The sequence below is a fragment of the Nycticebus coucang genome, chromosome 11, assembly GCF_027406575.1.
Source record: "Nycticebus coucang isolate mNycCou1 chromosome 11, mNycCou1.pri, whole genome shotgun sequence".
Classification (NCBI taxonomy): Eukaryota; Metazoa; Chordata; class Mammalia; order Primates; family Lorisidae; genus Nycticebus; species Nycticebus coucang.
Window position 1 is genome coordinate 102007887 of NC_069790.1, and position 11561 is coordinate 102019447.

Genomic DNA, 11561 nt, shown 5'->3' on the forward strand with positions numbered 1-11561 from the left:
CATACTGCTGCTCAAGTCAGTCCCCTTATCTTCTGTTAGTGAAAGTGAGGTGTTGAAGTCTCTGATACTATTGTTGAATTGTCTGTCTTATTCTTCAATCCTGTTTACTTTTTTATATACCACCCACTGCCTCCAATTGTTTCTAAGAGAGTCACTGGAGTGGGGTTCTCTTGTAAGTGATGAGTGATTTTTCTCTTGCTGCTTTCTTTTTGTCTTCAGTTTTCATTATTTATTTAGAGACAAAGTCTCAAGCTATTGCCCTCAGTAGAGTGCTGTACCATCACAGCTAACAGCAACCTCTTGAGCAATACTCTTGCCTCAGCCTCCCAAGTAGCTGGGACTACAGGGGTATGCCAAAATGCCCGGCTATTTTTTGGTGGCAGTTGTCATTGTTGTTTAGCAGGCCTGGCTGGGCTCAAACCCACCAGCCTTGGTGTATGTGGCTGGCGCCCTACTGAATGAGCTACGGGCACCGATTACTTCTGAATCCCTTTTTAGCCCCTCTGAATCCCTTTTTAGTATTTATTCATTTATCTTGTTTTTTCCTTCCCCCCATCTCGCTCTCCATGTTTGTGCATGTGCTTGGGGGATGGGTAACAATGGGTAATGTAAAACTGTTTTTCCTGCTGGCTTTAGTGCATCTTTTCTTATTTCTGTGCTCTAATCATTCACAGGATTCCTTAGCTCTTGGGAAGGCATTTTTGTGCAAGAATGGTTGTTTAAATCAATGTTTTTGTGAGGGAACAAGTGCCACCAACTCCTATCCCTCTATCTTGCTGTTGTCTCTCCAAGTCTCTAGCATGTGTGTTTATTTTACTTGGAGTATGTTGAGCTTCTTGGATGTATCAACATCAAATATGGGATGTTTTCAGCCATTATTTATTTCTTCTCCTTTCTCTACTCTCCTTCCTGGTATGCATATGTTGGTGTGATTAATGGTGTCTCGCATTTCCCTGAGGCTTTCTTTTTACTTTTCTTCCTTGTTTTTCTCTATATTCTTCAAGTATATAATTTCTATAAATACGTCTATAAAATTGTTGACTCTTTCTTTTGCCTGCTAAAATCTATCGAGTCTCTATATGGCAGAAAGAGCAAGCTCTCTAGTGTTTTTTCTTATAAGGCTACTAATTCTATTATGATAGTCCCAACTTCTTGACCTCATTTAAATGTATTTACTTCTCAAACATCTCATGTCTAAATATCACTTTGGAGGTTATGGCTTCAACATGTGAATCTTAGGGAGACAAAAACATTCAGTTCATAAGAGCAAGTTTTGGTGGGTTTCAGAGGCCCTGAGGCAGAAAAATAGAAACACCTGTTATGTTCTTAAAGTGGGGCTCTGTTTCCATGTATGTATGTGTATGTGCACGTATGCGTGTGTGTGTGTGTGCTGGTTAGATTTTCTTTCTTTCTTTTTTTTTTTTTTTTTCAGTTTTTGGCCGGGGCTGGGTTTGAACCCATCACCTCCAGCATATGGGGCCAGCGCCCTACTCCTTTGAGCCACAGGTGCCTCCCTGGTTAGATTTTCTGTAATCTTATTTTTTATATACTTGATCTGTGTCCTAGGTTGGTTGACTGATGCCTCTTAATTTTAGTGTAGTTTTGCATATTGTATTTATCCTTATGTATTCTTTCTGATTTATAAAGACAGTTGCTGTGTTGTGTCATATGTGTGTGTGTATATATGTATATATAAAATGTATGTTCATAACTGATATATTATCTCTCTGAATTATGGCCCTTGGCATTATCAAGTATTTTGCTGTCTCACTTACGGATTTTTGTCCAAATTTAACATTACGTGGTATCAATATCACAATCTTATTATTTGTCTGCTTATACCTTCACATATCACTTTATTTTTAGCCCCTCTGAATCACTTTGATTTAGACGTATCTCCTGCATACAGCATATAATTGGGTTTTGCTTTGTGAGTCAACCTGAAAATCTTTTCTTTCTTTTTTTTTTCTGACACAGAGTCTCACTATGTCACCCTCGGTCAAGTGTTGTGGTGTCACAGCTCACAGCAACCTCAAACTCTTGGGCTTAAGCAATTCTCTTGCCTCAGCCTCCCAAGTAGCAGTAGCTGGGACTCTGGGAGTCTGCCAAAATGCTCGGTTATTTTTTGTCATTGTTGTAGTTGTCATTGTTGTTTGGCAGGCCCAGGCTGGGTTCGAACTTGCCAGCCCCGGTGCCCTAGCCACTGAGCTACAGGTGCCGAGCCTGAAAAATCTTTTCTTTTTAATACCTGAGTTTCTATTTACATGTATTGAAATGAGTGACATGCTTAGTTCAATAGCTATGTATATTATTTACTGCATGCTTTATCTTATTTAATATGCTCCTTTCTCTATACAGTCTGTTTTCTTTGCTCTTTTAAATTTTTCCTTGATGTTTAGAATATTTTGTAAGTGTATTCCTGTAGTTGCCTCCCACTATTCACATGTCATTCTTCCTGAGTGGCTGGCTGTGCCTGTTTCCCCTTAAGGACACTGGTCATCTTGGATGGGGTGCACCCCATTCCAGTATGGCCTCATCTGAGCTCAGAGTATCTGCATGATCTTATTTCCAAATAAGATCACATTCTGAGGTACTGGGGGTTAGGTTTCAGCAAATGAATTTGAGGGGAATGTAACACTTTACCTCTTCCATCTTTGTAACTATTGTGGTTGTCCTAACTCTGTGCTTTGATTCCTCAAGCTAGTAAAATGGTGGGCTTCCACCCTAGTTTGAGTCAACACCCAAAGGAGGACTATAGGCCGCTCTCAGGATAAAAGCCATTCCAAATGAGAAATGTCCACAGTGAAATCATGTTCTTCTGCCCACTGCCAATCCCCTTTCTGTCCTGTTGGCTGTTCTCCAGTGCCTTCAAATAGTTTGTATTTGTATTTTGAGTGGAAGTCATGGCTGTTATTTGTAGGAGGTTTGGTCCAAAGCGGCTCTTCCACCATTACTGCAAGCCTTTCATTTTATATCTTCCTGGGGTTTTTGTTTGTTTGCTGTCTTTGGTTTTTCATTTATTCCTGTTCTGAGTTCTAGAATTTGTGATTCTAGGCATTTATATTTGTCAATGTTTTAAAATACTTAATTCAGGTTGGTAATGTGTATCAGTTCTTTCTGCTGCATGTTATGGGAGGAAATTTTGCAGCTGAAATGTTTTGATTTTTACTTTGTATTCCTTTTATATAATGGCTTTGTTTGGGTGTTGTCTGCCATCTCCCGTTCATCTGGAAATGTTTTATTTTTTTTCTTGGACCAGCAATAACAGGCAAAGGGAAGGATTTTAGATGGCTGACTGTATTTCACGGTTGAAGAGTGCCCTCTGCTGTTGATTAGAGAGAATTACAGTTTCTTTAATATTGAACTTTCGGGGGGTAGGTTTGTGTTTTTTGATTTTGTTTTACTAGTAATTACCTTTTTTTTTTTTTTTGCAGTTTTTGGCCGGGGCTGGGTTTGATCCTGCCACCTCTGGCATATGGGGTGAGCCACAGGTGCCGTCCAGTAATTACTTTTAATTTTTAGAATTATACTTGACTTCTTCAGGTGCTAATAGTGTTTTATTTCTTAGTCTCTGTGATGATTACAAGAGTGTGTGTCCACTCTGAAAATTCAATGAGCTGTATGATTGTATGTACTTGTTTATGTATATGCATTATACATTAATTAAAAGCTAAAAATAAACTTAAGCCCATAATCCCCTTATGACTAATTAATGAAAAGTATTATATTTGAGAAAATTATCTTGTACCTTTCAGCTTTGTTAGAACTATTTGTGTCTTTTTGTTACTCTAAAAATGTATACTTTGTACATAAGCCTAAAAATTATACTTTGTAAATATACTTAAGGGTATCTTACAATTACTTGTTTTCAAATCATCTGATGCTTACTGCCAGTTTTTTCAAACAGTTTTTATCATTCATGAGTTATTTATTAATTCATTTTGCAGGCCGCCGAAGTACAACATCAAATAATTTTCATTGGAAAATAGCCACAATCAGTAGCCCTCCTCTACAGTTTCACCATTAAAACCAGTACAATCTTGCATGTTTAAGATTTGTGGCTCAGCACCTCTGAGGTTACAGCACCTCTGAGGCTCAGCACCTCTGAGGTTACAGCACCAGCCACATACTCCAAGGGAACCAGGTTCAAACTCAGCCCGGGCCAGCTACACAAGAATGTCTTTGTTATTTTGTAGAAGAAAAAACTGCCAGATCTCAAACATTTCCCCTCCAAACTTGTTAGACAGTCTCTTCTTTTCTTTTCTTTCTTTCTTTTTTTTTTTAGGACAGAGTTTTACTCTGTCGCCCTCAGTAGAGTGCGAGGCATCACAGCTTACAGCAACCTCCAGCTCTTCGGTTTAGGTGATTCTCTTGCCTTAGCCTCCCGAGTAGCTGGGACTACAGGCACCTGCCATAATGCCTGGCTATATTTTTGTTGCGGTTTGGACAGGGCCGGGTTTGAACCTGCCACCCTCGGTATATGGGGCCGGTGCCCTACTCACTGAGCCACAGGTGCTGCCCAGTCTCTTACTTTATTTATTTATTTTTTTTAATTTTATTTATTTATTTATTTTTATTGTTGGGGATTCATTGAGGGTACAATAAGCCAGGTTACACTGATTGCAATTGTTAGGCAAAGTCCCTCTTGCAATCATGTCTTGCCCCATAAAGTGTGACACATACCAAGGCCCCACCCACCTCCCTCCTTCCCTCTGTTTCCCCCCCCATAACCATAATTGTCATTAATTGTCCTCATATCAAAATTGAGTACATAGGATTCATGCTTCTCCATTCTTGTGATGCTTTACTAAGAATAATGTCTTCCACGTCCATCCTGGTTAATACGAAGGATGTAAAGTTTCCTTTTTTTTTTAATGGCTGAATAGTATTCCATGGTATACATATACCACAGCTTGTTAATCCATTCCTGGGTTGGTGGGCATTTAGGCTGTTTCCACATTTTGGCGATTGTAAATTGAGCTGCAATAAACAGTCTAGTACAAGTGTCCTTCTGATAAAAGGATTTCTTTCCTTCTGGGTAGATGCCCAGTAATGGGATTGCAGGATCAAATGGGAGGTCTAGCTTGAGTGCTTTGAGGTTTCTCCATACTTCTTTCCAGAAAGGTTGTACTAGTTTGCAGTCCCACCAGCAGTGTAAAAGTGTTCCCTTCTCTCCACATCCATGCCAGCATCTGCAGTTTTGAGATTTGGTGATGTGGGCCATTCTCACTGGGGTTAGATGATATCTCAGGGTTGTTTTGATTTGCATTTCTCTAATATATAGAGATGATGAACATTTTTTCATGTGTTTGTTAGCCATTCGTCTGTCGTCTTTAGAGAAGGTTCTATTCATGTCTCTTGCCCATTGATATAAGGGATTGTTGGCTTTTTTCATGTGGATTAATTTGAGTTCTCTATAGATCCTAGTTATCAAGCTTTTGTCTGATTGAAAATATGCAAATATCCTTTCCCATTGTGTAGGTTGTCTCTTTGCTTTGGTTATTGTCTCCTTAGCTGTACAGAAGCTTTTCAGTTTAATGAAGTCCCATTTGTTTATTTTTGTTGTTGTTGCACTTGCCATGGCAGTCTTCTTCATGAAGTCTTTCCCCAGGCCAATATCTTCCAGTGTTTTTCCTATGCTTTCTTGGAGGATTTTTATTGTTTCATGCCTTAAATTTAAGTCCTTTATCCATCTTGAATCAATTTTTGTGAGTGGGGAAAGGTGTGGGTCCAGTTTAAGTCTTTTACATGTAGACATCCAGTTCTCCCAATACCATTTATTGAATAGGGAGTCTTTCCCCCAAGGTATGTTCTTGTTTGGTTTATCAAAGATTAGGTGGTTGTAAAATGTTAGTTTCATTTCTTGGTTTTCAATTCGATTCCAAGTGTCTATGTCTCTGTTTTTGTGCCAGTACCATGCTGTCTTGAGCACTATGGCTTTGTAGTACAGACTAAAATCTGGTATGCTGATGCCCCCAGCTTTATTTTTGTTAAAGAGAACTGCCTTAGCTATACGGGGTTTTTTCTGGTTCTATACAAAACACAGAATCATTTTTTCCAAATCTTGAAAGTACGATGTTGGTATTTTGATAGGAATGGCATTGAATAGGTAGATTGCTTTGGGAAGTATAGACATTTTAACAATGTTGATTCTTCCCATCCACAAGCATGGTATGTTCTTCCATTTGTTAATATCCTCTGCTATTTCCTTTCTGAGGATTTCATAGTTTTCTTTATAGAGGTCCTTCACCTCCTTCGTTAGGTATATTCCTAGGTATTTCATTTTCTTTGAGACTATGGTGAAGGGAGTTGTGTCCTTAATTAGCTTCTCATCTTGACTGTTATTGGTGTACACAAAGGCTACTGACTTGTGGACATTGATTTTATATCCTGAAACATTACTGTATTTTTTGATGACTTCTAGGAGTCTTGTGGTTGAGTCTTTGGGGTTCTCTAAGTATAAGATCATGTCGTCAGCAAAGAGGGAGAGTTTGACCTCCTCTGCTCCCATTTGGATTCCCTTTATTTCCTTGTCTTGCCTAATTGTATTGGCTAGAACTTCCAGCACTACGTTGAATAGTAAAGGTGACAGAGGACAACCTTGTCTGGTTCCAGTTCTAAGAGGAAAAGCTTTCAGTTTTACTCCATTCAGTAAAATATTGGCTGTGGGTTTGTCATAGATAGCTTCAATCAGTTTTAGAAATGTGCCACCTATGCCTATACTCTTCAGTGTTCTAATTAGAAAAGGATGCTGGATTTTATCAAATGCTTTTTCTGCATCTATTGAGAGGATCATGTGATCTTTATTTTTGCCTCTGTTAATATGGTGGATAACGTTTATAGACTTGCGTATGTTAAACCAGCCTTGCATCCCTAAGTCTCTTACTTTCTAACATCATATATCATGACAAACTATAAAGCTAGCCTGGTTTTCTAAACATTCTATTGTCTAATTTTTTTGTTAGTGGTATATAAAAATATGATTTTTTTTTTTTGAGACAGAGTCTTGCTCTGTCACCCAGGCTAGAGTGCAGTGGCATCATCACAGCTCATTGCAACCTCAAACTGCTGGGCTCAAGTGATCCCCCTTCTTCAGCCTCCAGGATAGCTGGCACTACAACTGCACATCACCACAGTGGGCTAATTCTTCTATCTTTAGTAGAGATAGGGTCTCACTCTTGTTCAGGCTGGTTTCAAACTCCTGAGCTCAAGCAATCCTCCTGCCTCAGCCTCTCAGAGTGCTGGGATTACAGGTTTGCGTGCTCAGTACTGACTTTTTATTATTAATCTTGTATCTCACATCCTTGCTAATTCAGTGATTAATTATAACAGTTAGCTAGAATAGTTGATTCTTTTTAGTTTTCTACTTATACAACTGTATCATCTCTGAAATACGAGAAACAAATCATTCCTAAATTCTGACCGCTGTCTCTATTAGGACTCTACTCCCTTGCTTTGCTGGAAAACAGCAAACATCCTCACAGGAAAAGCCAGTAAACCTGAGGTTCATCTCACTGTGTTTCCCTTAGTTCAGGTTATCATAGTCCCTCAAATCCTGCCTTAGTTACATGCTCTCTAAACATTTAAAATGGTTTAAAATGTACACTGAGTCCTTTTACAGCTATTTTCAGTGGGAGAATTAATCTGATATAAATAATTCTATCATGGCTGGACCAAAATGCAGCCTTTTCCCTTTGTTTGTGAACTTTATTTTTCATTTACTTATGTGCTTGTAGGATTCATTTTTTACCCTTTAATATTTATTTATTTTTTTTTTTTGTAGAGACAGAGTCTCACTTTATGGCCCTTGGTAGAGTGCCGTAGCCTCACACAGCTCACAGCAACCTCCAACTCCTGGGCCTAAGCGATTCTCTTGCCTCAGCCTCCCGAGTAGCTGGGACTACAGGCGCCCGCCACAACGCCCGGCTATTTTTACCCTTTAATATTAACCAAGAAATGTGCAGGGCATTCAATTAATTTATTTCCTCATAGGAATCCTTTCAATATGCAGCTCAGGTCTTTATTCGGTTCCATCAAATATTATTCTATTTATTTTGTTCGTAAGTCAGAGAAAATTGCTTCCATCAAGGAGCACTACTTTATAGTTCTGCCACTACAACAGACATTTACCTGTTTCTGCCATCCTTGGATGAAGGATCGCTCTCTCTTCTGGATCAGATCCATACTCCCTGTGAATTCAGCTCTTAATCTCCTGTGTCATTTTATTCCTCCTTCTCCCATCACTGTCAGCGACAAACATGCTCTTGTTAGGTCCCATCTGAAAAGAAATAAAATCTCCTTTAACCACATCTCGTCTCAGGCTTCATGATTATTTTTGCTCCCCATTAGAGTAAATCTTCTTAAAATTTCCTTTATTCTCTTCCTTCATTTTCTTCCATTCTTTTCTCAACTCTCTCAATCTAGATTTTTTTTTTTTTTTTTTTTTTGAGACAGAGTCTCACTTTATCGCCCTGGGTAGAATGCCATGGCTCTTTGGGCTTAGGGGATTCTCCTGCCTCAGCTTCCCTAATAGCTGGGACTACAGGTGCCCGCCACAACACCTGGCTACATTTTTGTTGTTGCAATTTGGCTGGGGCCGGGTTTGAACCCGCCACCCTCAGTATATGGCGCTGGCGCCCTACCCACTGAGCCACAGGCGCTGCCCTCAATCTAGCTTTTCTATATGACAGTCATGTAGAGTCTCTCAGTGCCTTTGAAAACTTCCTTTCCCTCTCCCCATTTTAGGCCAAAAATTCTGGTGATCCGTGTCTCTTCTGGTCACTGATCAACCTCTGTGGGCCAGGCTCACCTGTCCAGTGCCCTCCTGAGGGTCTAGATCACTTTTTCCAGCTGATGGCCAGGTCCTCTCTGGCTGCAGCCTTGTCCATTTCGTACCTCCGTAATCTCATTTATTGTCTACTTCCAGTTTTCCATATATGCTCTGCTGAGTCACAGATTCCCCCTTCTTCACATCTAAGCTGCCTTTTAACTAACCTGAAGTCTCTAAAGCTCTACCATGACCTTAAACCTAAACACTTCATCTTTTTCTATAATACTGCTTGGCCTATGTACAAACTAAACAATGGCTCACAGTGGCTTGAACATGGCACCTTTGATCTCTCAATTCTTGTTGATCTCAATAATTACTGTCAAAAGTTAGGGAAATGGTTGGAAATTCCCTACATCCAGGCCTTCCGCCCTCCCTCAAGTTCATTCCTACCTGCAGAATTCCACTCCATCCCCCTTCTCTACACTGCCTCCCCTACCCGCCTTCCACCAAACATGGTAGAGAAAAGAAAAATGGCAGAACCGGGAAAGGAAAGAAACATGGTGGGACTCCAAAAATTCCCCCTGGCCCTTCAGACCCCCCAGCAAGATCTCACTGATCTGGCCTTCAAGAGCTCCAGTTATTGGCTTCTGTCGTTAGATAAAACCCAGATACTTCTCAAAACTCCTCTGGGTAGTCCAAAAAGAGAAAATCTCCCCTGGGGATGTGTTTCAAATGCAGTAGGCTGGGACACTGGGCAAAGCAGGGCCCAAATCCAAATCCTCCCTGCAAGCCATGTCCAGTCAGAGGAGGTCCTCACTGGAAGTCTGACTGTCCAGGTCTTTCTGAAGATCTGGTTTTGTAGTTGCTCCCAGGACCTAGTGAATTTCCCAACCTCCTGAACCCAGCTGCAAAAGACTGACGATCCCCAGAAAATCAGGATGCTCCCTGGATGCCGTCCTGGAAAACTAAACTCTGGGTATTTTTGCTAGTAGAAAGTAAGCCAATTCCTTTTCAAACACGGGAGCAACTTTTTCAACGCTTCCATCTTAATGGCCAGAGATCTTGGTGACGGGTATTAATGATAAAATCTCCACTCTTGTGATATATTCTTTCCTTTTGCTATCCCTTCATGCAACATTCCTCCACTAGGTGGAGATATCCTCTTAAGATTCCTGGCAGTCCCAGCAATTCCTGCCGGCTCCCACCTCTCACGGTCCACCTTCCTCCAATTTTTCTTATTCTCAGTTGTGGACCAGTAATTCTCCGCCTTATTTATTTGAGACAAAGTCTCACTATGTCACCCTGGGTAGAATGCTGTGGCGTTACAGCTCGCAGCAACCTTAAAACTGTTGGGCTTAAGTGATTCTCTTACCTCAGCCTCCCAAGTAGCTGGGAATACAGGCACCAGTCACAACGTCTGGCCTTTTTTTTTGTTGTAGTTGTCATTGTTGTTTGGCAGGTCCGGGCTGGATTCGAACCTGCCAGCTCTGGTATATGTGGCTGGTGCCCTGGCCGCTGAGCTACAGGCACTGAGCTGCCTATTTATTAACAGACAGTCATTTGAAAACAACTGCTCAGATCCTCACCCTATGTGGATATCAACCTGTTCAAATTGAAAAGCCAAAGTGTTCCTGTAAACATCACTTCCCCCATTCTTCACTCCCCTTCCTATTGTCTTTACAGGCAGCCCACACAGTGCCTCCACCTGCAGGAAGCAGTCAAAGAGACACCATGCCAGTCACCTTGCCTGGCTATAACAGACTAAAAAGACCAGGATGATAGGGTCAACCTCCCAGGTAGAACTGACCCGCCCAGGAAGAATTGACTGTATGTCCCTCCCAGGAAGTGGCAGATGGACCAATCCCCATCCGCCATAGCCCATGTGTGGAATTCCTTTTCTGATTCCACCCCACTTGCACCCAGGTGGAATAAATGCCACATTAACCACTGACACCTGGGACTCCATTTTCCCTTTGTTTTGCACCTCAGAATAATTGGGTCTGTAACCTCTCAGTATGTTTCACGCAATCTCTCAAAAGCATTCACAACTCTTTCTTCCTCCTGTGACCATATGTTTGACTGTCTCTCTTCTCCTAGCTCCACTTTTTTTTTTTTTTTTTGTCTATTTCTCCCTAGATTATCTAATCTAGTCCCTTGACTTAAATATATCTTACATGGCTAGTGATTCCCAAACGTATTTATTTTCAGTTCTGGATATTCCCCCGAGAGATGGTATTGTCTACCTCGTGGGTCATTTAACATATGTGCATGGGTGTCTGATATGGTACCAACAACTGGCTCAGCGCCTGTGGCTCAAGTGGCTAAGGTGCCAGCCACATGCACCTGAGCTGGTGGGTTCGAATCCAGCCCGGACCACCAAACAACAATGACAGCTGCAACCAAAAAGTGGCCGGGCGTTGTGGTGGGCGCCTGTAGTCCCAGCTACTTGGGAGGCAGAGGCAGGAAAATCGCTTGAGTTCAGGAGTTGGAGGTTGCTGTGAGCTGTGATGCCATGGCACTCTACCCAGGGCAACAGCTTGAGGCTCTGTCTCAAAAAAAAAAAAACACCAAAAACTAAGAAGCTAAGACAGAAATAATTAACTCCATTCCCTCTAAATTTGTTCTCATTTGCCCCCATTTCAGTTCATCATCCCATCAAATACTTAGTTGGTCAACCAAAAACGTAAGAATCATCTGTGATCCTCTTTCCTTCTGTCAGGTGCACCTGCAAAACACGTCTACCAAATTTCACCTTTATTTTGCCGGCTGCCACTTAAGTTCTAGTTGCCAT